Source organism: Bubalus kerabau, chromosome 4 (genome assembly GCF_029407905.1).
Source record: "Bubalus kerabau isolate K-KA32 ecotype Philippines breed swamp buffalo chromosome 4, PCC_UOA_SB_1v2, whole genome shotgun sequence".
Lineage (NCBI taxonomy): Eukaryota > Metazoa > Chordata > Mammalia > Artiodactyla > Bovidae > Bubalus > Bubalus kerabau.
In genome coordinates this window covers 51,765,283-51,792,918 of record NC_073627.1, presented here as the reverse complement: position 1 = coordinate 51,792,918, position 27,636 = coordinate 51,765,283, and the positions used below count along the sequence as shown (strand labels likewise).

The window sequence follows — 27,636 nt, the reverse complement described above, 5'->3', positions numbered from 1 at the left end:
GTAGGACAGAATCTGGAAGGGTCCCAAACCCAGGAGCTTCTGTCCACATGGAGCTGTGTTGCCCCCTTCTTGGCATGTAGATGTGTCTAGGTGCTCTCCAGACCCTGTGCTTTGGGATTTTTGTGCAGGCTTTGTTACATAAGCATTATCAGTTATTAACTGTATTTCTAAATCTTTTCTTCTTTCCAGAGAATGGGGGGTTGGGGGATGGGGTTGAAAGTTCCAAGTTTCTTGTATGGCTTGGTCTTTCTAGTGACCAGCCCCTTTGCAGGAACCTACCGAGAGTTACTTCAGGCATCAGAACAAAAGATTCCTGTCACCCAGAAAATTCTGAGGGATTTAGGAGCTCTGCATCAGACATTCCTGTCACTCAGGAAATTAAAGAAATGTCCTCAAAGAGAAAATATTAGCAAGAACTGGGATCGATATCACTTATTTCACAGCAGCCCTCTACTAATTGTTCTTAACCAAACTATATTAGTTCCTAGGGCTGCTGTAACAAATTAACACAATCCATAAACTGAAAAAACAGAAATCTACTCTCTTACAGTTCTGGAAGCTGAAACCAAAGTGTTAATAGAGCCATGTTCCCTCTGAAGATCCCAGGGAAGCATCTTTCCTTGCCACTCCCAGCTTCTCGTGAACCTGGGCTTTGCTTGACTTGTGGCAGCATAATTCTAGTTTCTGCCTCTGTTTTCATATAGCCTTCTGTGTGTGTGTGTGTGTGTGTGTGTGTGTGTGTGTGTGTGTCCTCTCCCCTTCTTTTAAAGACACCACTCATTGGATTTAGGGCCCAGTCTAAGTTTAGGATGATTTTAACTCTAGAGCCCTAATTCATTACACCTGCATAGACCCTATTTCTAAGTGAGGTCACATTCTGTGATTCCAGGTGATAATGAACTTTTGAGGGATGCTGTTTAGTCCACCACAGCACAGGCCTAAATGTTAACTTCTTCTGTTCTTTTCTGTGGTTACAGAATGGACGTACTCTGGGCTTTTGCTTATGCTGCTTCTTAAGACCAGAAGGAATGCCTTTCCCTTTTATTCTCCCTGCAAACGCTAGTCATCCTTGAAGATTTAAGTCACATGCTGCTTGCTTTCCATGAAATGTTTTCTTGCCTTCCTGTGAGAAATCATCTCTCCTTCCTCTGAACTCTCATAACACTTTCTTTTGTACTCTTCTTGGATGAACTTACCACTTTCATCTTTGTATTATAATTATTTATAATATTTGATTTATTTGTACATGTCATTTTTCTTAAATCATAGAGAGTCTGTATTATTCTTTTATTCACTCTCAGTGTCAAGCCTTAAATAAGTATTTGTTGACCGAGTAGAGGACCTTGGGTATCAAGCACTGTTTGTATTTATTTTTTCTTGTAATTTATGAGTTGGCTACTAATTATTCACCAGCTGCTTTCCCTCTCATTTTTATTCCATTGTTACCAAAAATTCTGACACATAAATCCTGGCATGAATAGGCAATTAATTTGATGCTCCTACTTTTTCAGCACTACCATCTTTATTTTGAGAGGAAAGCCTTTTTTAAAAAATCGTTTTGCATAAAAAATTAGGAAATCTTTTTATACTTTAAGCTCTATCATTATCAGTCATATGGATGTTCTGCTGAACTCTTGCTTTCATTTGTAATTGTATGGTAAATTATTTTTCTATTATTGGCTAAGGGTGTGGTTACTTTCCTTGAGTGACTCACGTTATAGAAAAAATTGTTCTGGCACTTAATAAAATGGTAAACAAGACTTTGAAAAAAGTATTTATTTGTGGTTGCTCTGCATCTTTGTTGCTGTGATCAGGCTTTCTCTGGTTGCAGCATGTGGGCTCTAGGGCTCTCAGGCTCCAGCAGTTGTAGCACACGGTCTTAGTTGCTCAGCATGTGGAATCTTCCCGAACCAGGGATGGAACCCGGGTCCCCTGGATTGGCAGGCGAATTCTTATCCACTGTACCACCAGGGAAGTCCCATAAACAAAACTTTACTTCACGACTTTTGCGGTAGCATATTGCAGTAGTGGAGAGAGATTGGTCTTACCTCCAGATATTATAAGGAAAGCAACTTACAGCCAAGGAGCAAGGTGAGGTGATCAGTGGAAGGAAAATTACTAAGAGAAATCATCAAGGATAGGGGAATTCTTACTAAAAGCCGGCCAAAGACTTATTCATTAAATATGGGGTATGAGGAACTTGATCAGGTATCAAAGGTAGGGGATGATACAGCAGGATTCTTTGCTAAGATTCAGCTGGGCAGGCCAAAGACAGAATAAGGGACCAACTTCTGAGCCTAGTAGAAAAGAGGGCTCAAAGGAGTGGGACTAAATTTTAGTCAAGGTGAGAGTCTCTGTCGGCTGCTTCAAATTGAATTAGTTCTGACACACTTTGCAAATGCAAACGCTGCTTCAGTTCAGTTCAGTTCAGTTCAGTCGCTCAGTCGTGTCCGACTCTTTGCGACTCCATGAATCGCAGCACACCAAGCCTCCCTGTCCATCACCAACTCCCAGAGTTTACCCAAACTCATGTCCATCGAGTCGGTGATGCCATCCAGCCATCTCATCCTTTGTGTCCCCTTCTCCTCCTGCCCCCAGTCCCTCCGAAAAACAGGGTCTTTTCCAATGAGTGAACTCTTTGCATGAGGTGGCCAAAGTATTAGAGTTTCAGCTTCAGCATCAGTCCTTCCAGTGAACACCCAGGACTGATCTCCTTTAGAATGGACTGGTTGGATTTTCTTGCAATCGAAGGGACTCTCAAGAGTCTTCTCCAACACCACAGTTCAAAAGCATCAATTCTTCGGTGCTCAGCTTTCTTCACAGTCCAACTCTCACATCCATACATGACCACTGGAAAAACCATAGCCTTTGTTGGCAAAGTAATGTCTCTACTTTTTAATATGCTATCTAGGTTGGTCATAATTTTCCTTCCAAGGAGTAAGCGTCTTTTAATTTCATGGCTACAGTCACCATCTGCAGTGATTTTGGAGCCCCCCAAAATAAAGTCTGACACTGTTTCCACTGTTTCCCCATCTATTTCCCATGAAGTGATGGGACCAGATGCCATGATCTTCGTTTTCTGAATGTTGAGCTTTAAACCGAGTTTTTCACTCTCCTCTTTCACTTCCATCAAGAGGCTTTTTAGTTCCTCTTCACTTTCTGCCATAAGGGTGGTGTCATCTGCATATCTGAGGTTATTGATATTTCTCCCGGCAATCTTGATTCCAGCTTGTGCTTCTTCCAGTCCAGCGTTTCTCATGATGTACTCTGCATATAAGTTAAATAAGCTGCTTATTGTTTGTTTTTCAAAGGCACTGTATCAAAGATTACAGGCTTGTATAAATTTAATCAGTCAAAATAATTATCAAAATATTAAAAATGTTATCCCATTATATGACTCCATTTTAATTTGAAAATGATCTTTTCAGTTTAATTTTTTATCAGTTGGGAAGATTTTGAGATTTTTAATGGTATCTAAAAGTACCTGCAAGGAGATCCAACCAGTCCATCCTAAAGGAGATCAGTCCTGGGTGTTCATTGGAAGGACTGATGCTGAAGCTGAAACTCCAATACTTTGGCCACCTCATGCAAAGAGTTGACTCATTGGAAAAGACCCTGACACTGGGAGGGATTGTGGGCAGGAGGAGAAGGGGACGACAGAGGATGAGATGGCTGGATGGCATCACCAACTCGATGGACATGAGTTTGAGTGAACTCCGAGAGTTGGTGATGGACAGGGAGACCTGGCATGCTGTGATTCATGGGGTCGCAAAGAATCGGACACGACTGAGCAACTGAACTGAACTGACTGAAAAGTACATGACCTTTGTCTTGTTAAAAAATATTTTATCTTGATTTTATGCATTGTTTCATCTGCAATAATGACCTAATTTCTAAACTGAGTGGCTTTCTCCTAGGCTCATTGTACCTACTAATATCTCTGCAGCATTTTAGCACTATTGAGAGTTTTCTTGAAATTCTCTTCTCTCTTGATTTTGAAACATTGTAGTTTTAAGTTATTTCTCATTGATCAGCCTTTAGTTCTATTCTATTCTTGACTGGCATGCATGCTTTTGCTTCATTACAGCCATTTCTTTTGCTTCATTTATCCTTCATGTCTTTGCAGATGATACCTAGATGAAGTTTACTGATCTTGAGGTATCAAACTGTATATTTAATAAATGCCTCCTGGATATATATTCTAACATCTTAATTTCATATATAACACCTTTCCTTTCTTTAGTCCATTTGTAGGTCAAAAAAAGCAAACATCCTATTCTTCCTCCTATGATTTTTTTTTTACTCTTTTTGTAAATTGAAGTATAGTTTTTGCTTTTGTTGTTTAGTTGCCAAATTGTGTCCAACTCTTTTTGTGACCCCATGGACTGTAGCCTGCCAGACTCCTCTGTCCATGGAATTCTTCAGGCAAGAATACTGGAGTGGGGAGCCACTCCCTTCTCCAGGGGATCTTCCCGACCCAGGGACTGAGCCTGGGTTTCCTGCATTGAAGACAGATTCTTTACTGTCTGAGCCACCAGGGAAGCCCTTAAATCTTTATAACTAGGCTCAAACACATTTTTATTAATCAAAATAGGAAACAATACAGTCAACTTATTTTTACCAACAAGAAATAAGTTTGTTTATTCCTCTAGTATAAAATCCTTGCTTCAGGATTCGATGAACTCTTGGAAAGCATTTTCTGGATCCTGCTGGTTGTGAAAGCATTTTCACTGCAAAACAAGTTGTTGAGATACTTGAAGAAGTGGTAGTCAGTTGGCTGAACATCAGGTGAATGTGGCAGAAGAGGCAAAACTTAGTAGTCCAATTCGTTCACCTTCTGAATTATTGGTTGTGTGATAGGCGGTCAAGTGTTGTTGTGGAGAACAATCGGGCTCTTTCTGTTGACCAAAGCTGGCTGCAGGCACTGCAGTTTTAGGTGCATCTCATCGATCTGCTGAGTATGCTGCTGCTAAGTCGCTTCAGTCGTGTCTGACTCTGTGCGACCCCATAGACGGCAGCCCACCAGGCTCCCCCGTCCCTGGGATTCTCCAGGCAAGAACACTGGAGTGGCTTGCCATTTCCTTCTCCAGTGCATGAAAGTGAAAAGTCAAAGTGAAGTAGCTCAGTCGTGTCCGACTCTCTGCGACCCCATGGACTGCAGCCCACCAGGCAGGATTCAGAATGCTGTGGTTGAGCAGACTGATTTCAGACATGCACAGCAGTAAATGGCAGCTTAACAGTAAGCAGCAGTGAGCAATAGCTGGAAGCAAGGTCTTAATTTCCCAGACTGGAGTCCTAACCACTGGACCACAGGGGCCAGCAGTGAAGGCTGGAGTCCCTTCCTAGTCCTTGCCTGACTAGTTAAAAATGAATTCAGGCAAGGAGGCAGAAAGTAAAGAGTAAAGTAAGAAGTTTTTGTCTTCCTTCAGGCCAGTCATCTTGCTTTGTTCCCATCCCCCCGCTAATTTGTATCAGGACTCTCCTCTGGGGTGCACATGCACCCCTTTAGCCAAGATGAATCTTGAAGCAAAGACTTCTGGGAGGAGCAAGACTCACTGTGGCCTGGAATTATCCTCTGACTTTTGACCCCAAGGAGCCTTTGTGAAAATGTATAGTGTCTCCCTTATCCTAAAAAGGAAGAAGCGGAGATCCTTCAGTCGTTTACTCAGAAAGTGTTTTGCCTCTGTCCTTGCCATAATTATTTCCTCTCCATAATTATATTTCTTCAAGATGTTGACAAGAGAAAAAGACTGGCTGTTTACCTCGTTTCTGTTGTTACTTCCATTTCGGAGGGCAATTGTAAATTCCTCAACTGGAGCCCACGTAGCTCTTGTCTCAGGAAATGCTGACAGGGGGCCGGCTGATTGTAAATGTCCAGCTTGGAACCCATCTGTCTCCTATCTCAAGATGGGCAGCAGACCACCAAACAGTGACCATGACCTTTTTTTGATGCAAGTTTGGCTTTGAAAAGTGCTTTGGAGCTTCTTCTCAGTCCAGCCACTGAGCTGGTCATCACCAGTTTTTGTAGAAAATCCACTTTTCGTCACCCGTCACAATCCAATTGAGAAATGGTTCATTTTTGTTGAGTGGCATAAGAGAAGACAATATTTCAGAATGACAATTTTTTTGATTTGCTGTCAGTTAATGAGGCACTCACTCAGCAAGCTTTTTCACCTTTCCAATTTGTTTCAAATGCCAAACGAGTGTAGAGTGGTCGACAGTGAGTTCTTCAGCAACTTCTTGGGTAGTTGTAAGAGGATCAGGTTTGATGATTGCTCTCAACTGGTCATTGTCAACTTCCGATGGCCGGCCACTATGCTCCTCATCTTCAAGGCTCTCGTCTCATTTGCAAAACTTCTTAAACCACCACTGCACTGTATGGAAGTATTTCTTTGGAGGGAATGATGCTAAAGCTGAAACTCCAATACTTTGGCCACCTCATGCGAAGAGTTGACTCATTGGAAAAGACTCTGATGCTGGGAGGGATTGGGGGCAGGAGGAGAAGGGGACGGCAGAGGATGAGATGGCTGGATGGTATCACTGACTCGATGGACATGAGTTTGAGTGAACTCTGGGAGTTAGTGATGGACAGGGAGGCCTGGCGTGCTGCGATTCACGGGTTCGCAAAGAGTCGGACACGACTGAGCGACTGAACTGAACTGCACTGTATGGCGTTAGCAGTTCCTGGGCCAAATGGATTGTTGACATTGCGAGTTGTTTCCACTGCTTTAGGACCCATTTTGAACTGGAATAACAAAATTGCTTGAATTTGCTTTTTGTCTAACGTATACCTAGTCTAAAATAAATATAAAATACACATCAAGTAGTAAGTCATTAGCAAAAAAAAAATAAAGTGAGAAATGTGTATTAAAATGCTGTGTAACATAACCACATTTATTTAAGGATGTATTCCAGTATCAAATGGCAAATTTCACCAATGCAAAAACTGGAATTACATTTGCACCAACCTAATAATTCTAGTAATCCAATTTGAAGTTACCTTTGACTTTTCTTTATCAAGCTTCATATTAAATCCTATCAATCTTAACCATATTTCTTGCATCTTTCTTTGCCACTGTCATCATTATGATAGTTTTTCTTACTTATCTGACCTGACTATGGTTTGATAATAGGAGTAATGAAAGACACATTTCTGTTTTTGTTTACTTAGTTTGCATAAAAGCAAAAACAAACCATTCTTACTTCCCTGCTTTGAAACCTTTGAGAAATCTTCATATTCTTAGTTTATTATTCTTATTCTCATTTCTCCTCACTTATGTTCTCAGCTTCAACTGAAGAGCACTGGTCAGTATTCCATGACCGCACCATGAACTTTCATGGCTACCCTATCTACCATCACTCCTAATATTCCTTCATATAAGAATACATTCCATCTTTCAGTTCCTGACAGGTAAAATGCTTTGTCATCAATCCTAACTCAAATGTCATATCCCTTTTGTCATGCTTTCTCCATTTTTCTGCAGTTGGAATTAATCACTTTTTCTCTTTGCATTCCTGCACACTTTACTTTTGAATTAAAGTATTTAAGATGCTTTTTGCCTTACTGTAAAGTCAGTTGAAAATGGCTTTGTTTTTCAACAGAAGTTACAAGTCTCTTGAGGACAAGGCTTATATTCTATTCATCTTTGGGTTTTTCTTAGTTCAGTGATCTACAATGCATGTTGTTGGACTGAACTGTGTTGGAAAATTTTCAACAACCAAAAGTCTGCATTCTGAGTATTGATTTAAACGTTTGAATTCCCCAGGGGAGAGCAGGAGGAATATGTTGTTTTAGGATTGTAGGACTAAACCTACAGGAGGGAGAAGGACCAAGATAAATCATCATGTTTGAATAAAGTTTAACAACTTCATAGTATGTAAGTGTTCATATAAAGACCTACCATATTTTTAGAGTGAAAATGAATTGTAGATGTCAATTTAAAGAACTGCTTAAGATTGCAAAATAGTTGTTCTTAGATCTTCCCTTTAAAACTTTTGGTTAGAAAAATTATGTGAGCTACGGAAAATTGGTTAGCAGTAACTTGAGGCGCACAGAGATCAGTCTACTTTAAATATTATAGGGAAAAAGAAGATATGTGTATACATATAACTGATTCACTTGGCTGTACAGTAGAAACTAACTGAACATTGTAAAGCAACTATACTCCAATAAATATTAATTTAAAAAATAAATAAATAAAATGTCAAAAAAAACCCACCCCAAACACTACATGGAATAAGCTGTCTGAACTAATTATTTTATCTCCTTCTATAATGTACCTGTTGGTTTCCTTGGTGGCTATAGAAGTAAGTTGGCAGTGTGTCATAAAAACCTGAAGAAATAACTTATGCTTTTAATTTTCTCGCTTATTTATAATATTTTTAATTGCTGACCTCTTAGCTGAATTTTGTTGTGTCCTTATTTCTTGTAAGAAGGATATACCAAAATAATCAACTATTCAACCACTATTTTGTAGTTAATGGACTTGATCTTGAGCATTAGAATTATTTGAAGAGCGTGTTAAAAGTGCAGGTTACTGGTTCTGTCTTCAAAGATTTTTTATCTGTGGGCCGTAGGGCTCTGTACTTTTAACTCTGGGTAATTCTGATATGGATGGATCATGAACTGCATTTTGGGAAATAATTTGTTATTGTTGTTCAGTCACTCAGTTGTGTCCCAACTATTTGCAACCCCATGGACTACAGCCTCCTAGAGCTTGCTCAAACTCATGTCTATTGAATCAGTGATCCCATCCAATCATCTTGTCCTCTTTCGTCCCTTTGTCCTGCCTTCAATCTCTCCCAGCATCAGGGTCTTTTCCAGTGAGTCGGTTCTTTGCCTCAGGTGGCCAAAGTATCGGAGCTTCAGCTTCAGTCTCAGTTCTTCCAATGAATATTCAGGGTTGATTTCCTTTAGGATGGATTGGTTTGACCTCCTTGCTGTCCAAGGGACTCTCAAGAGTCTTCTACAGCACCACAGTTCAAAAGCATCAGTTCTTTGGCATGCTCAGCCTTCTTTATGGTCCAACTCGCACATTCATTCATACATGACTACTGGAAAAACTGTAGCTTTGACCATGCGGACCTTTGTTGGCAAAGTAACGTCTCTGCTTTTTAATATGCCGTCTAGGTTTGTCATTGCTTTTCGTCCAAGGCGCAGTGAAAGTGAAAGTTGCTCAGTTGTGTCTGACTCTTTGTGACCCATGCACAGTCCATGGAATTCTCTAGGCCAGAATACTGGAGTGCGTAACCTTTCACCTCTCCAGGGGATCTTCCCAACCCAGGCCAGGGATTGAACCCAGGTCTTCCACATTGCAGGTGGATTCTTTCCCAGCTGAGCCACAAGGGAAACCCAAGAATACTGGAGAGGGTAGCCTATCCCTTCCTCCAGTGGATCTTCCCAACACAGGAATTGAACTGGGGTCTCCTGCACTGCAGGTGGATTGTTTACCAACAAAGCTATCAGGGAAGCCAGAATACTGGAGTGAGTAGCCATTCCCTTCTCCAGGGGATCTTCCCAGCCTAGGAATCAAACCCAGATCTCCTGCATTGCAGGCAGATTCTTTACCAGCTGAGCCACCAGGGAAGCCCTCCAAAGAGCAAGTGTCTTTTAATTTCAGAGCTGCAGTCACCATCTGCAATGATTTTGGAGGCCAAAAAAAGTCATCACTGTTTCCTTTGTTTTCCCATCTATTTGCTGTGAAGTGCTGGGACCAGATGCCATGATCTTGGTTTTTGAATGCTGAGTTTTTCAGCCAGGTTTTTCTCTCTCCCCTTTCACTTTCATCAGGAGGCTCTTTAGTTCTTCTTCGCTTACTGCCATAAGGGTGGTGTCATCTGCATTTGTGAGGTTATTGATATTTCTCCTGGCAATCTTGATTCCAGCTTGTGATTCATCCAGCCAGGCATTATGCATGATGTACTCTGCATATAAGTTAAATAAACAGGGTAATAATATACATACTCCCTTCTCAATTTGAAACCAGTCTATTGTTCCATGTTCAGTCCTAACTGTTGTTTCTTGATCTGCATACAGGTTTCACAGGAGGCAGGTGGTATGGTATTTCCATCTCTTTCAGAATTTTTTCACCATTTGTTGTGATGCACACAGTCAAAAGTTTAGCATAGTCAATGAAGCAGAAGTAGAGGTTTTTCTGGAATTTTCTTGCTTTGTCTATGATCCAGTAGATGTTGGCAATTAGATCTCTGGTTCCTCTGCCTTTTCTAAATTCAGCTTGTACATCTGAAAGTTCTCAATTGATGTACTGTTGAAGCCTAGCTTGAAGGATTCTGAGCATTACTTGCTAGCATTTGATTTAAGTGCAATCGTATGGTAGTTGGAACATTCTTTGGCATTGCCCTTCTTTAAGATTGGCATGAAAAGTGACCTTTTACAGTCCTGTGGCCACTGCTGAGGTTTCCAAATTTGCTGGCATATTGAGTGTAGCACTTTAACAGCATCATCTTTTAAGATTTGAAATAGCTCAACTGAAATTCCATCACCTCCACTAGCTTTGTTCCTAGTGATACTTCCTAAGGGCCACTTGACTTCACACTCTGTGATGTCTGGCTCTAGGTGAGTGATCATATACCATCATGGTTATATTCAGGTCATTAAGATCTTTTTTGTATAGTTATTCTTCTGTGTATTCTTGCCATCTCATCTTACTATCTTCTGCTTCTGTTAGATCCATACAGTTTCTGTCCTTTATTGTGCCTGTCTTTGCATGAAACATTCTCTTGTTATCTCTGATTTTGTTGAAGAGATCTCTAGTCTTTCTCATTCCATTGTTTTCCTCTATCTCTTTGTAGAGTTCAGTGAGCCACTTATTTAGTTTGCAGACCTCTTAACTTCTTACTTTGTCTATGGAAAACAGGGGTAATGATACAACTTACATCATAGATTTGTGGTAAAGAGGGCAGGGAAGGAAAAGTATTATCCTGTACTCATCTTGGGTTCATTGGGTGGGACCCTTTAAATTAGACTAACAAAAGACAGAAAACAAGAGAAAAACATAAGCTTACTTATTACTTACTAAGTTACTTACGCACTGGAACATTTAGTGATGAATAACTCAAAGGGGTGGTTAGAGCTTGAGCTTACATAGCATCTTAGCACAGAACGATAATTTGTGGAGAAGTGACAAAACAAAGGAAAAGAACTTTGAGCTGCTAGGAGTGGCACATTGTGGGAAAACAAATACATGGAGAAACTATTGCCTGATGTATGTGTGTCAGTCACTCAGACGTGTTCAACTCTTTGCGACCGCATGGTCTGTCCATGGAATTCTCTAGTCAAGAATACTGGAATGGGTTGCCATTTCCTTTTCCAGAAGATCTTCCTGACTCAGGGATCGAACCTGGGTTTCCTGCATTCCTGGGAATCCTGCTGATTCTTTACTGTCTGAGCTACTGGAGAAGACTTTGGTTGATTTGGCTGGTTAATAAGATTTGTTATGTAGATTCTTTCTTCTGGTGCCATCTCCAGGTTGGTAAGGATCTAGAGTTTTCTCTGGTGATTAACATCTATCCTTCCTGGTAGAAGAGTTATTATTGTTCAGTTGCTCAGTTATATCTGACTCCTTGCAACCCCATGGACTGCACACTCCAGGCTTACCTGTCTGTCCTTGACCATCTCCTGGAGCTTGCTCAAACTCATGTCCATTGAGTTGGTGATGCCATCCAGACATCTTGTCCTCTGTTGTCCCCTTCTCCTCCTGCCTTCAATCTTTCCCAGCATCAGGGTCTTTTATAATGAGTCAGTTCTTCGCATCAGGTGGCCAAAGTATTGAAGCTTCAGCACCAGTCTTTCCAATGAATATTCAGGGTTGATTTCCTTTAGGATGGACTGGTTTGATCTCCTTGCTGTCCAGGAACTCTCAAGAGTCTTCTTCAGCACCACAGTTCAAAAGGATTGATTATTCAGTGCTCAACCTCCTTTATCTTACAGCTGTCACATCCATACATGACTACTAGAAAAACCATAGCTTTCACTATACGGATCTTTGTTGGCAAAGTAATATCTCTGCTTTTAATACACTTCCTAGGTTTGTCATAGCTTTTCTTCCAAGGGGCAAGCATCTTTTAATTTCATGGCTGCACTCACCATCTGCAGTGATTTTGGAGGCCAAGAAAGTAAAGTCTGTCACTGTTTTCATTGTTTCCCCATCTGTTTGCCATGAAGTAATGGGACTGGATGCCATGGTCTTAGTTTTTTCAATGTTGAGTTTTAAGCCAGCTTTTTTACTCTCCTCTTTCACTTTTTTTTTTTTAGTTTCTTTTTTTTATTTTATAAATTTATTTATTTTAATTGGAGGTTAGTTACTTTACAATATTGTATTGGTTTTGCCATACATAAATCCGCCACGGGTGTACACGTGTTCCCCATCCTGAACCCCCTTCCCACCTCCCTCCCCATACCATCCCTCCGGGTCGTCCCAGTGCACCAGCCCCAAGCATCCAGTATCATGCATCGAACGTGGACTGCAATTCGTTTCATATATGATATTATACATGTTTCAATGCCATTCTCCCAAATCATCCCACCCTCTCCCTCTCCCACAGAGTCCAAAAGACTGTTCTATACATCTGTGTCTCCTTTGCTGTCTCGTATACAGGGTTATTGTTACCATCTTTCTAAATTCCATATATATGCGTTAGTATACTGTATTCGTGTTTTTCTTTCTGGCTTACTTCACTCTGTATAATAGGCTCCAGTTTCATCCACCTCATTAGAACTGATTCAAATGTATTCTTTTTAATGGCTGAGTAATAACTCCATTGTGTATATGTACCACAGCTTTCTTATCCATTCATCTGCTGATGGACATCTAGGTTGCTTCCATGTCCTGGCTATTATAAATAGTGCTGCGATGAACACTGGGATACAAGTGTCTCTTTTGATTCTGGTTTCCTTGGTGTGTATGCCCAGCAGTGGGATTGCTGGGTCAAAATCCCATGGACGGAGGAGCCTGGTAGGCTGCAGTCCATGGGGTCGCTAAGAGTCGGGCGCGACTGAGCGACTTCACTTTCACTTTTCACTTTCATGCATTGGAGAAGGAAATGGCAACCCACTCCGGTGTTCTTGCCTGGAGAATCCCAGAGACAGAGAAGCCTAGTGGGCTACTGTCTATGGGGCCGTCCAGAGTCGGACACGACTGAAGCGACTTAGCAGCAGCAAGGCAGTTCTATTTCTAGTTTTTTAAGGAATCTCCACACGTTCTCCATAGTGGCTGTACTAGTTCGCATTCCCACCAACAGTGTAAGAGGGTTCCCTTTTCTCCACACCCTCTCCAGCATTTATTGCTTGTAGACTTTTGGATCGCAGCCATTCTGACTGGCATGAAATGGTACCTCATAGTGGTTTTGATTTGCATTTCTCTGATAATGAGTGATGCTGAGCATCTTTTCATGTGTTTGTTAGCCATCTGTATGTCTTCTTTGAGAAATGTCTATTTAGTTCTTTGGCCCATTTTTTGATTGGGTCGTTTGTTTTTCTGGAATTGAGCTGTAGGAGTTGCTTGTATATTTTTGAGATTTGTTGTTTGTCAGTTGCTTCATTTGCTATTCTTTTCTCCCATTCTGAAGGCTGTCTTTTCATCTTGCTTATAGTTTCCTTTGTTGTGCAGAAGTTTTTAATTTTAATTAGGTCCCATTTGTTTATTTTTGCTTTTATTTCCAATATTCTGGGAGGTGGGTCATAGAGGATCCTGCTGTGATTTATGTTAGTGTTTTGCCTATGTTCTCCTCTAGGAGTTTTATAGTTTCTGGTCTAACATTTAGATCTTTAATCCATTTTTAAGAGGATCTTTAGTTCCTCTTCACTTTCTGCCATAAGGGTGATGTCATCTGCATATCTGAGGTTATTGATACTTTCCCAGCAATCTAGATTTCAACTTCGGCTTCATCCAGCCCATGATTTTGCGTGATGTATATACTGTGCATATAAGTTAAATAAGCAGGGTGACAATATACAATACTCCTTTCCCAGTTTGGAACCAGTCCATTGTTGCATATCTGTTTCTAACAGTTGCTTCTTGACCTGCATACATGCTTCTCAGGAGACAAGTGAGATGGTCTGGTACTCCCATCTCTTTAAGAATTTGCCACAGTTTGTTGTGATGCACACAGTCAAAGACTTCTGCATAAGTCAGTGAAGCAGAAGTAGTTGTTTTTCTGGAATTCTCTTGCCTTTTTTTTATGATCCATCGTATTTTGGCAATTTGATCTCTGATTCCTCTGCTTATTCTAAATCCTGCTTGAACATCTGGAAATTCTTGGTTCACGTACTGTTGAAGCCTAGCATGGAGAATTTTGAGCATTACTTTGCTAGCATGTGAAATGAGTACAATTATGCGGTAGCTTGAACATTCTTTGACACTGTCTTTCTTTGGGATTGGAATGAAAACTGACCTTTTCCAGTCCTGTGGTCACTGCTGGATTTTCCAAATTTGCTGTTATATTGATTGCAGCACTTTAACAGCATCATCTCTTAGGATTTGAAATGGCTCAGCTGGAATACCATCATTGCACTAGCTTTGTTCGTAGTAATGCTTCCTGAGGCCCACTTGACTTGACCTTCCAGAATATGTAGGTGTGTGATCATAATATCATGTTTATCTGAGTCATTGAGATCTTTTTTGTCTAGTTCTTCTGTGTATTCTTGCCACCTCTTCTTAATATCTTCTGCTAGGCCATACTGTTTCTGTCCTTTATTGTACCCATCTTTGCATGAAATATTCCCTTGATATCTCTGGTTTTCTTGAAGAGATCTCTAGTCTTTCCCATTATATTGTTTTCCTCTATTTCTTTGCATTGGTCCCTGAGGAAGGCTTTCTTATCTTTCCTTGCTATTCTTTGGAACTCTGCATTTAGATGGGTAGGTCTTTCTTTTTCTCCTTTGCCTTTAGCTTCTCTTCTTTTCTCAGCTATTTGTGAGGCCTCCTCAGAGAACCATTTTGCCTTTTTTGCATTTCTGTTTCTCGGGGATGGTTTTGATCACTACCCCCTGTACAGTGTTACGAGCCTTTGTCCATAGTTCCTCAGGCACTCTATCAGTTCTAATCCCTTGAATCTATTTGTCACTTCCACTGTATAATCATAAGGAACTTGATTTAGGTCATACTGTTATAGCCTAGTAGTTTTCCCTACTTTCTTCAATTTAAGTCGAATTTTCCAATAAGGAGTTCATGATCTGAGCCACAGTCAGCTCCCAGTCTTGTTTTTGCTAACTGTATAGAGCTTCTCCATCTTTGGCTGCAAAGAATATAATCAGTCTGATTTTGGTGTTGACTATCTGGCGATATCCATGTGTCGAGTTGTCTCTTTGTGTTGTTGGAAAAGGGTGTTTGCTATGACCAGTGCGTTCTCTTGGGAAAACTCTGTTAGCCTTTGCCCTGCTTCATTTTGTACTCCAAGGCCAAACTTGAACTCCAGGTATCTCTTGACTTCCTACTTTTGCATTCCGGTCCCCTGTGATGAAAAGGACATCTTTTTTTGGTGTTAGTTCTAGAAGGTCTTATAGGTCATCATAGAACTGTTCAACCTCAGCTTCTTCCGCATTAGTGGTTGGGGCATAAACTTGAATTACTGTGAATTACTTGAATTACTGTGATACTGATTTGGCTCACAGTATTTGGAAATACTGTGATTTCCATTTGGCTTGGAAATGAACAGAGATCATTCCATCATTTTTGAGATTGCACCCAAGTAGTGCATTTCAGATTCCTGTTGACTATGATGGCTACTGCATTTCTTCTAAGGGATTCTTGCCCACAGTAGTAGATATAAGGATCATCTGAAGTAAATTCACCCATTGCTGTCCATTTTAGTTCACTGATTCCTAAAATGTCAGTGTTCACTATTACCATCTCCTCTTTGACCACTTCCAATTTACCTTGATTCATGGACCTAACATTCCAGATTCCTATGCAATGTTGTTATTTATAGCATCAGACTTTACTTTCACCACCAGACGTCCACAACTGGATGTTGTTTCCATTTTGGCTCAGCCTATTCATGCTGTCTGGAGTTATTTCTCCACTCTTCTCCAGTAGCATATTGGTCACCTACTGACCTGGGGAGTTCATCTTTCAGTGAGGCCAAACTATGATAGGGGTAATAACGACCTCCTTCAGAGGACTTACGCCAGCATGCCGCAGCTCCCAGGACTGTTGTAGTCAGTGCCTCTGACCTCGAGACAGGCTACTCTCGACACACACTTCCGCCGGAGATTCCTGGACACTCACTTGCAAGTCTGACCCTGTCTCTTGTGGGTTCACTGCTCCTTTCTCCTGTGTCCTTGTGCACACAGCGTTTTGTTTGTGCCCTCCTAGAATGCTTCCCCCGTCCTGTGGAAGTTCTGTAATCAAATCCCACTGTCCTTCAAAGTCAGATTCCCTGGGGGTTCTCTGTCCTTTTGCTGGATCCCTAGGTTGGGAAATCTAATGTGGGCACAGAACTTTTCCAAGAGGGCGGGAACTTCTTTGTTAGAATTGTTCTCCAGTTTGTTTGTCATCTGCTTGGCAGCTCTACAGTGAAGCTAATGGTGACCTCCTCCAAGAGGACATATGCCATATGCCGTGCCTCCCAGGTCTGCTGCAGCCAGAGCCCCTGTCCTCGAAGCAGAACAGTGCTCACACGTGCCTCCAAGGCAGGTCTGGCTCAGTCTTGTGCAGGTCACTGCTCCTTTCCCTGTGTCCTGGGAGAGGGATCGGGAAGCCATCTTTTCAAATTAGGCCAGTAGGGGGAACTAGAGGGCTTTTCTTATATCTGCTGCTTCTCATTTGCCTTCAACTCAAAATAATCCTTATACTGAAGCAGCATTTCCGGTAGCATATGGTGCTACATGAAATGTTACCTTTTTTAAAGGACTCAGCATTGTGCCTGGTATAGAATAGGCGCTTTACAATGAATATGCATCCTCTCTTTTTTTTTTGGAGGTGCCGCAAGGCATGTGAGATCTTAGTTCCCTGACCAGGGATTGAACCTGTGCCCCCTGCATTGGAAGCACAGAGTCCTAACAAGTGGACCACCAAGGGATTCCCTTCAGAGAAGGCAATGGCACCCCACTCCAGTACTCTTGCCTGGAAAATCCCTTGGATGGAGGAGCCTGGTAGGCTGCAGTCCATGGGGTTGCTAAGAGTCAGGCACGACTGAGCGACTTCACTTTCACTTTTCACTTTCATGCATTGGAGAAGGAAATGGCAACCCAATCCAGTGTTCTTGCCTGGAGAATCCCAGGGACAGAGGAGCCTGATGGGCTGTCGTCCATGGGGTCACACAGAGTCGGACATGACTGAAGCGACTTAGCAGTAAGGGAGTCCCTTCATCCTCTTGTATTAGTAAACACTTGGCTAGGAAATGTCAGTAAGCTTCATCCCACTTTCTCAGAGAGTAATTGTTTGGGGAACAAGCAATTTTCTAGAAATTGTTTTGGGAACAAGCAATTTTCTAACAGAGGACTGTAGATCACTACAAAAATTAACTCATCCATGTCAATAGGAAGAAAATGTTTTCCTTACTAATTTGCTTTCCTTTACTTTACAGTTTATAAAAATAAAGGTATAACATACAACTCAATTGCTCCTGGCTTCAGCAAATAACTGCTTTCTTAGTGGACTTTCCTATGAAAGCATTATCATAAAATCAGAATTACTGCTAAATTTCTTATAGAAATCCTGACATGGGCAGGTTTATATTCTGATGACTGTGATTTATTGTATTAGTTATAAATTCTAAGCTTCTAGCTAAGCAGTTCACTGTGGACCACATTGCAGGGTTTTCCACTCAAAAATATTTGGTACATTAAACTTTTGAAATAATATATTAGGAATGTGGAAAATTGGGATAAAAATAGAGAATGTTATTAACTTGTCATTTATAAGTAGACATTTATTTTAAAGCATCAGTGACTGCATTTAAATTTGTGTAATAAGCCAAGGTATCTAGGAAACAAAAAGGAGTTATAAGTTTTCACTTGTAAATAACATTTATGTTAGAGTACAGATGTATTTACTTTTTCACATACGAGTATAAAGTAAAACTTGAAGTCCAGTAAGTTGAACATACTGCCATTTTTAATCAAATTTTTTCTCTTTTATGTATACTACAGATGAAACTGGGTCACTGTTTATTTATATTATTACACACTGAATACTGTATATTCAGTACAGAGTTTAGAATAATTAACTAATTTGATCTATACAAGATTTTAAATTTTGTCATGGCCAGTAGTTTTTAGAACTTAAGATTCCAATCTATTGTTACTTTACCTTTTATTTAAATTTAAGAAATTGAATTAGAACTTTTTGGATTTTTGGCAATGCCACCCACAGTGCAGAATTTCAGTTCCCCAACCAGGGACTCAGTGAAAGCACTGAGCCCTAACTATTGGACTGCCAGGGAATTTCATGAATTAGAACTTCAGCCAAAAGGTTAAATTGTTAAACAGATTTTTATCAACAACAGATTTTTATGATATGTTTTTATTTTGTAATTTGCTACTTAAATACCTAAGATTAGATTTCCTAAAAAGATCTTTTTTGTCAAATGTTAATATATATACAGTGTTTTATTGACAAATTAATTTTTATACATTTTGATGATATTCCGAATTGGAGAACATGTATAGATAACATAAACGTTTTCTATATAGTTTAAATATTTGAAATAGTTTGGTACAGATTTTATTGTTGTTGTCATCATTATTATTGATATCTGAAAGAAGATTCTACTTTCTAAAACTAATCATTTGGTTTTTTCCTTTTAGTACCCTTTCCTCACCCATTTTGTTCATCATTATTTAGCATCACATAGTGTTGAACTTTGGAGACACAGACTATAAACTCAAAATGTAATTTGTTTTAATCAACTTTTTACAAATTTAGTGTTTTGAATCCCCTACTATTGTACATGCATAGTCCTAGCTAAACACAGTTTGGAAGTCTGCTTGAGTTTGAAGGCTCATCTTTTAGATGCTTTGGAATGTCTACATTCTAACTGAACTGTCTACTAATTCTAGGTTGAATTGACATTTTTAACATTCCTTTTTTTTTTTTTGGCAGAGGGTGGGGAGGTGTCACTCACTGGAAAGTAAAGTTCTTTCTTGTTTTTTGTCTTTTATCGTGGGTCCAGAGCATAAATCCTTCTTATAGGTTCTCCTTTTGCTTTTTTTTTAATTATAGCAGAATATAACGGTTATTCTTTGTTTTTGCTTGTCTGTCCTATTATTAGGTTGGTGCAAATGTAACTGCAGTTTCAGACCATGAATTTTAAATCGTTATAACTAGGTTCAAACACATCTTTATTAATCAAAATAGGACCCATTACAGTCAACACATTTTTGCCAACAAGAACGAAGTTTGTTTATTCCTGTAGCGTAAGAATCTGTACTTTGGGATTCTAGGAACTCTTGGAAAGTGTTTTCTGCCTCCTGCTGGTTGTGGAAGTATTTTACCTGCAAAAAGCTGTCGAGATGCTTGAAGAAGTGATAGTTGGCAAGAGGTCATGTGAATATGGCAGATGAGGCAAAACTTCATAGCCCAGTTCATTCAACTTTTGAGCATTGGTTGTATGATGTGCTGTCGGTCCTTGTTGTGGAGAATTGGTCCCATTCTGTTGACCAGTACCAGCTGTAGTCATCGCAGTTTTCTCATCAATTTGCTGAGCAGACTTTTCAGATGTAATGTTTCGCCGGAATTCAGAAAGCTGAAGTGTATCAGACGGGCAGCAGACCACCAAACAGTGACCATGACCTTTTTTTCATTCAAATTTGGCTTTGCCAAGTGCTTTGGAGCTTCTCAGTCCAGCCAGTGAGGTGGTCATCGCTGGTTGTCATATAAAATCCACTTTTTGTCGCACATCACAGTCCTATCAAGAAATGGTTTATTTTGTTGCGTAAAATAGAAGAAGACAACACTTCAAAATGATGATTTTTAAAATTTGCTGTCAGTTTATGCAGCACACATTTATCGAGCTTTTTTATCTTTCCAATTTGCTTCAAATGCCAAATGACTATGGAGTGGTCAATGTTGAGTTCTTCAGCAACTTCTCATGTAGTTGTAAGAGGATCAGGTTTGATGATTGTTCTCAAATGGTTGTTGTCAACTTCTGATGGCTGGCCATTACACTCCTCATCTTCAAGGCTCTTGTCTCCTTTGCAAAACTTCTTGAACCACCACTGCCCTGTACGTTCATTAGCAGGTCCTGGACCAAATGCATTGTTGATGTTGCAAGTTATCTCTGCTGCTGTATGACCTATTTTGAATGTGAATAAGAAAATCACTCAATTTGCTTTTTGTCTGACATCATTTCCCTAGTATAAAATAAATATAAAATACACATCAAGTAATAAGTCATTAGCAAAAAAAAGTGAAGTGAGAAATACACATTAAAATGATGTATAAAATAGCCACATTTGTTTAAGAATATATTCCAGTATCAAATGGCAAAGTACGACATTGCAAAACTGCAATTACTTTTGCACCAACCTAATACTACCTGTTTTCCATAGAGATTTTTACACGTGTTTTTGCCTTTGTTTGTAATATCCTTCTGCTGCACTCATTTTTCCTTTCTGGTCAACCCTTAGATGTTCTGTGTGTACCTCTTTTTAATATCAAGACTTCCAGGGCCTATCTATCTGCTAATGTGCTCTGTTAAACTGTGAAAACTGTGTCTCTGTTCCTTCGTTGTACTTTCCACACTAGATTAAAATGACCCATTTTCTCTTCTACTAGAATCTAAATACAATTATTTTGTTCACAGTCATGTCTAATTTTTAGCACAATGTCAGACACATAAAATGTCTTTATGAATGTTTGCCAAATATTAAATGATCTTGACTATTGCTCCTGTTCTTTTTTCTTCCCCCCCAAAAAAAATGCTTAGAAAGAAAGAAAGTGAAGTCGCTCAGTCATGTCTGACTCTTTGCGACCCCGTGGACTGTAGCCTACCAGGCTTCTCCGTCCATGGGATTCTCCAAGCAAGAGTACTGGAGTGGGATGCCATTGCCTTCTCCAGGGGATCTTCCCAACCCAGGGATCAAAACTGGGTCTCCTGCATTGGAGGCAGACATTTTAACCTCTGAGCCACCAGGGAAGCCCCCAAAAAAACGCTTAGGAAGGTTCCAATTTACCACATACAGACTGAGCACTTACTAAAGGAAGCACTGTGCTCCTTGTACATTGTCTCACTTAAGCCTGTACCACCTCTGAAGTTAATTTTATATCCATTCCAAAAATGAGGAAACCACAGCTATGAAGAGTTAAAGAAACTTTTCTCAAGATCAAATAGCTAAGAGGTGCTGAAATTGGGATATTAGAACCCAGAGTGCATATTATTATCCCTTTAGGATTTGAAGACAGTTTATTGACACACAGTTATTTTGCTTCTTTAATCTTTTATGAGTGGTCTGTGATTGCAGGTAAAAGGAGGTGGCCATGTAGTTGTGGTTGCGGTGAGCCATCTTTCTCAGACTTGCTTTGGACAGCCTTGCAGGCTCACTTTTCCAATTTCCTTTTTTTTCCCCCTTGGGATACCTTCAAATGATTATTATTTTGAATTTCTCTTTAATAATTAATTTCATTGGATCCAGCAAGATCGTTTACCAGCAGTGAAATAGGTGATTAGAAGAACTATGATTTTTAAGGACTGCGTTTTAAATTGAGAATTTTTTTCCTTAATGATGATCATATTTTCATAGAGTTCAGGTATATTATTTAGAAGAAAATATGTGTGCTAATTCTTTGTGTAAATATGTGTTTCAAATAGTAGAATCTAGATCCTGAGGTAATTTATAAATATTTGGGGATAATTTTAGGGCCATTGAACTCTCTTTCATTGTTTTTCTTTTCTTATCTGAGTCAAATTTATATAGTTTCTATTTTAGCATTTATTACCTCAACTAAAATATACATATATTACCTTGCCACATTTTAGTTTGCAATATTAAGACCTTCTTTGTGTAAGAAAAAAGTACTTGAGTGGTTCTTCGGCCATCAACTGCCTAGTAAATCTTCATGTCCCTTCTTCAATATCCTCTTCATTATCTTCTTATCTGGTTGTAATGATGTAAGGCTTAAGTAGATTACAGAAGGTCATTGCTTTTGAGAACAGGTTGCTTTCTCAGAAATGTTGCAGAACTGTGTTACTCTTTGAAAATACTTCTTATTTTCCTGGGCCTTGTTTTTTGTTTTTAAATGAGAATCCAATTCTGGCATTAAAAAGCGCTTTCTGCAGCTGGAGCCTTCCGGTAAGGTGGGACTTGATTAGGATGGCTCAAAGGGCAGGCCAACAACTATTTAGACTGTTGGGAATATGTTTTGCTACTGTTGTGAACCAGAAAAAATTATACCCATAGGTGGGTGATAAATTCATTCCTGTTTAGCAAATAAAATAGAAGTTTTGGTATTGATTTATGAATTGCAAATAGAGTAACTACTGCAATTATTACCTCTAACTTCTTTAAGTGAAAATAAAGTTAGTTGTTTTTCTTCTCAGCAGTTCAGCTGACAACTCATAGAAGTTTCATATAATTTTAAAAATCAATTCCAGTTACAAAGTAATTGAACCTTTGCAAAGGTTAATTCATCAAGAGGTTACAATATAGTAATGAATGTAGTATGGAAGTAATATATTTGTTATTTGGTTAAATAAGAAAAAATATATGATAGTTATATTGTATGTACCTGAGACATATACCTTGTATGAAAATTGTATCTTTTTTTGTGTCATCTTTTTTGATGATTTTGGGCTTCCCTGATAGCTCAGTTGGTAAAAAAAAAATCCGCCTGCAATGCAGGAGACCTCTGTTCAGTTCCTGGGTCAGGAAGATCCCCTGGAGAAGGGAAAGGCTACCTACTCCAGTATTCTGGCCTGAAGAATTCCATGGACCATATAGTCCATGGAGTCACAGAGTCGAACACGACTGAGTGACTTTCACTCACTTTTGATGATTTTTCTGTAAAATCTTAAAAATGAATTTATCCCATTGATTATTTAAAATTGAACTAGGGGAAGTTCCCTGGTGGTTAGGATTCGGCACTTTCATTGTTGCTGCCTGGGTTCAGTCCCTGGTTGGGGAATTGAGATTCTATATCCTGCAAGCCACGAGGCATAGCAAAAAAAAAACCCCTCTGAACTAGGATTTTGTGTAATGTGAAAAATCATACAATGGTATAGATGATAGAATGAAATTATTAGATATAATCTTCCCAAACAGCCCAGGTGACGATCAAGTACATTTATGATTATAGTTAAATGAAGCCAGAGAACTGTTTCCTTTTCCTTTTTTTGATTACCTACATTTTAAATATTTTTCATGCAGCAAAATATACCACTAGTTTAATAAAAATAAGTAATACAAATTTTTAAATCAATTTAGTGTTGTTAGTATTTTCATTTTTTAACTTCATAAAATACATTATCTTATATCCTTATCACTCAGTTACTTATTACTTTTAGTAAATAATAAGTGATTAGTTTCCTTTACTTCAAGAAGTGGGAAGTGGAATGTGACTGCTTTCTGACTTAGTCACTCAGTAGTGTCCGACTCTTTGCAACCCCGTGGACTGTAGCCTGACTGTTTCCTCTGTCCATGGGATTTTCTAGGCAAGAATACTGGAGTGGGTTGCCATTTCCTTCTCCAGAGGAGCTTCCAGAGCCAGGGATCAAACCTAGATCTCCCGCTTTGCAGGCAGATTCTTCACTGTCTGAGCTACCAGGGAAGCCCTTACTTCAAGTGTAGGGTAACTTCATTGTTGCTCCTGGACTCCTTCTCCATAGGTTTTAAGAGTATATGTTCTAGGATAGGCAAGGCAAGAACTTTCCAGGAGAGCATTCATCTTTGTAAATTGTGGGGACTAATTACATGTCTCAAAGCCTTTTTTGTTTGCAGCTATGGCAGGTATATAGTTATTCCCATGAACTTTTCTTTCTACTTAAGAATAAATTAGAAGAGTGTCTTTCTGAAAATCTCACTTCTTTAATTTACTGATCTATAAGAGGATGTGTACAAAATTTTGTTCTCCCAGCAAAGGATTTTTATTTTTTGTTTTCAAAAAAAAGTCATTCTCTTTTAGCTCTTTAGACATAGTGAACGTCAGAGTAGAGTAGGGGATAGGAAGGAAAGACAGAGAAACATTAGCTTTCTGTCCTGGGAGCCCCTTGAAAGTCAAACCAAAGGAGTAGTTTTTTTCTTAAAATTTTATGTAAGTTGGTGGAATATGTTTTCATTTATTAACCAATTTTTATGACTATGATATTTGTATAAATACAGTACAATACATACATTGATTTGACTATCTCTTAGATATCTTGCTGATAAGGACAAGTTTTTACCTGAAATTTTTTCTTAAAACTCCTAAGAAATAGTGTAAGAATGAATGCTTTGAAGTCACTGGAAATTTAAAATACATTGTTCTTGTCTTCCCAGGTATCTTGTAAGATATTGTCCATTAAAAAATATTTATGGAGTGCTCAAAATGTACCAGGTATTATTCGAAGTTTTAGAACATAGCAAAGAATAAAATAGACCCAAAAACCTGCCCACAAGGAGTATATGTTCTAGTTGGAGGAGACAGCAATAAACAAAACAAATGAGTCGTAGAGAGCAAAGTAAATGAAGGAAAGGGGTGGAGGAATGTCATTGGATGGGATGGACTTTGGAAAATCTTGAGAATGTGACATAAGAGAAAAGATCTGAAGGAGTTGTGGAAATAGCCATGCAGGTATCTTGGTAAATAGGGTTAAAAAGTTTTGAAGCAGAGAAGTAGCATGATTCTGTTTAAATTGTTCTTTTCAAATGACGTTTTATTCTTAGTGAAAAGTTCTCCCCATTTTTATGAATTGTATGTCTTGTACTTGTTAATCTATTGTAGTCTTTATGTTTTTTAACTGCATGTATTGATTTAAACACACTTCTCTTCTTAGCTGCCCACCAGGCTATTCCTAACTCAACAGTCAAAAGTGGTGTTTGTTGGTTGGATCATGGCACTCCTCTGCTTCAGACCCTCCAGTGGTTCACAGTTTGACTTAAAATCAGAATCCTTCCAGTGGCCTGTATAATCTGACCACCGTTTTCTTGGTGACTTTATCTCCTACTACTCTCTCCTTACTATTATTATTATTCCCTCTGCTTACTAACTTTACTTTAGCCACTCGTGTTCTTTCTCTTCCTTGAGCTTTCGAGGCATGCTCTATCTCAAAGCCTCTATCCTTGTTCCTTCTGTCTAAAGTGTTTTCTCTCCATGATTGGACCCCTTGCCTCCTTGAGATTTCTGCCCATGTTATCCTCACATTGTCAGGAGATAACCATCTCCAGCCAGTAGTTCTGTCCTGTGGAAATTTTGCTGAGACTGAGGCTAGGCAGTTTCATGGGCTGGCAGTTTCAATGGCTCACAGTTTTGAAGTCTCAGAATCTTGAAGGTTGCAGTCTGAAGACTCTGTGGTCCTCAGATGCTGTCATTTATGGAGTTGGAGTCTTGTGGTTGTGCAATTTCAATTCAGGGATGCCAAACATATTTTTAAAAGGCAGTAAGTATTTCAGACTTGTGGGCCGTATGGCTCTTCATTACAATTATTCAACTCTGCCATTGTAACATATTAGCAACCATAAACTCTGTATGTAAATGTTATTGTGTGCTAATAAAACATTATTTATACAAACATGCATGTGGCACCCCACTCCAGTACTCCTGCCTGGAAAATCCCATGGACGGAGGAGCCTGGAAGGCTGCAGTCCATGGGGTCGCGAAGAGTTGGACACGACTGAGCGACTTCACATTCACTTTTCACTTTTATGCATTGGAGAAGGAAATGGCAACCCACTCCAGTGTTCTTGCCTGGAGAATCCCAGGGACGGGGGAGCCTGGTGGGCTGCCGTCTATGGGGTCACACAGAGTCGGACACGACTGAAGTGACTTAGCAGCAGCAGCATGCAACCAATGAGGCTAGAATTTGTAGACCTCCAGATTAAAAAACTGGTAGTTTCTGGGCTCTCTGGAATAGAAACACGAGCTCACCTTCAGAACATTTGAACTAGAAGTGTATTTCGTCTAACCAAAGCTGTAGCTAAACGCCCACCCACAATCTGTTATGATTAATGATGTCAGGTGGACGTCAGGAGCCGAGCATTTCTTGTTTTCATCATTCCTTTGTATAGATAGTGGTTTCCATCTGGTATCATTAATCTGAAGAACATCTTTTTATATTCCTTTTGGTATAGTTCTGCTGTTGATGAATTCTCTCAGCTTTTGTTTGTCAAAAAAATGCTTTATTTTACCTTTATTTTTGAAGGAGTTTTCATAGGTTTTAGAGTTTGAGATTAACAGGGTTTTAGTTTTTTTTCTCCTTTTTGATCCTCTTCCCCTCCTCGTGCCCCCATTGTCTTCTAGCTGCCTTGTTTCTGAAGAGAAATCATTGTTTAATTCCCATGGTTATAATGTATTTTTTATCCCTTCTCATGCTGCTTTAGAGATTTTTTTTCTTTATCAGCAACTTGGTTACATCTTACCTTGGTTTGGTTTTCTTTGAATTTTTCTTACACAGGGTTCATTGAACTTCTGGATTATGGGATTATAGTTTCTATCAAATTTGAAAAATTTTCAGCTGTTAAGTGTTTTAAACATTTTCTGCCCACTCTTTCCTAGGACCCCAATAATATATATGCTGTGCTTTTAAAACTTTTTTATTTTTGGCTGTGCTGAATTTCGCTGCTGCGCAGGCTCTTCTCTAGTTTTGAGGGCTACTCTCTAGTTGCAGTGAGAGGGCTTCTCATTGTGGTGGCTTCTCTTGTGGAGCATGGGCTCTAGAGTGAGCAGGATTCTGTAGCTGCAGAGCACAGGCTCTGGAGGACACGATCAGCAGTCATGGCACATGTGCTTAGTTGCCTCACGGCGTGTGGGATCTTCCTGCACCAAGGATCAAACCTGGTCTCCTGCATTGGCAGGTGGACTATTTTACCACTGAGCCACCAGGGAAGCCTTGCTGTACTTTTGATATTGCCTTACAGGTCACTGAGATTCTAATAATTTTTTCAGTCTTTGTTCCTTGGAAGGAAAAAAACCACACATATAGAATGTAACCATAATTAGAGCTTATCTGTGACTTTTTTTTAAAAGAAAATGCATTTTCTGGTGAACGAGGAGAAAAAGCTGTTCATGTTTTCATGATGCCCCTATTACTTATCACACTGTATATTCTAATTTACTTTCTTTCTCATTTATTGATTTCATAATTTGAGTTTTTTTAATATATATCTTTTAACTTTTTATTATATATTGGGAATTAGCCAATTAATAATGTGTTGTGATAGTTTCAGGTGAACATCGAAGGGAACTTCATTACTTTTAACATCTTTTATCCTGTTCCTTTTCGTTTCTTTAATAAGTATCGAATGTGTAAGTAGTTACCATATCAACAGGATGAATCAGACATGGAATCCTTCTGTTAGGATGTTTACAGTATAGCCAGGAGAGAAAAGGAAAAAAAAATATATATATATATACATATATATATAAAATCATCAAATCCAGGATAGAGATTGAATATTAGCAAAAATGAGTACAGATAAAAATTTTGTGGGAAACCAGAATGAAACATCTCAGTTGTTTACTATTTACATGTTGGACTTAAAAC

The 27,636-nt window shown here is 39.3% G+C and overlaps 1 protein-coding gene across 3 annotated transcripts in view; it reads left to right on the top strand.

Annotated features, from left to right (window-relative positions):
- Positions 1 to 27,636, top strand: part of USP32 (ubiquitin specific peptidase 32) — a 206,691-nt gene that overhangs the window by 118,036 nt on the left and 61,019 nt on the right. The gene's annotated exons all lie outside the window — the stretch shown is intronic.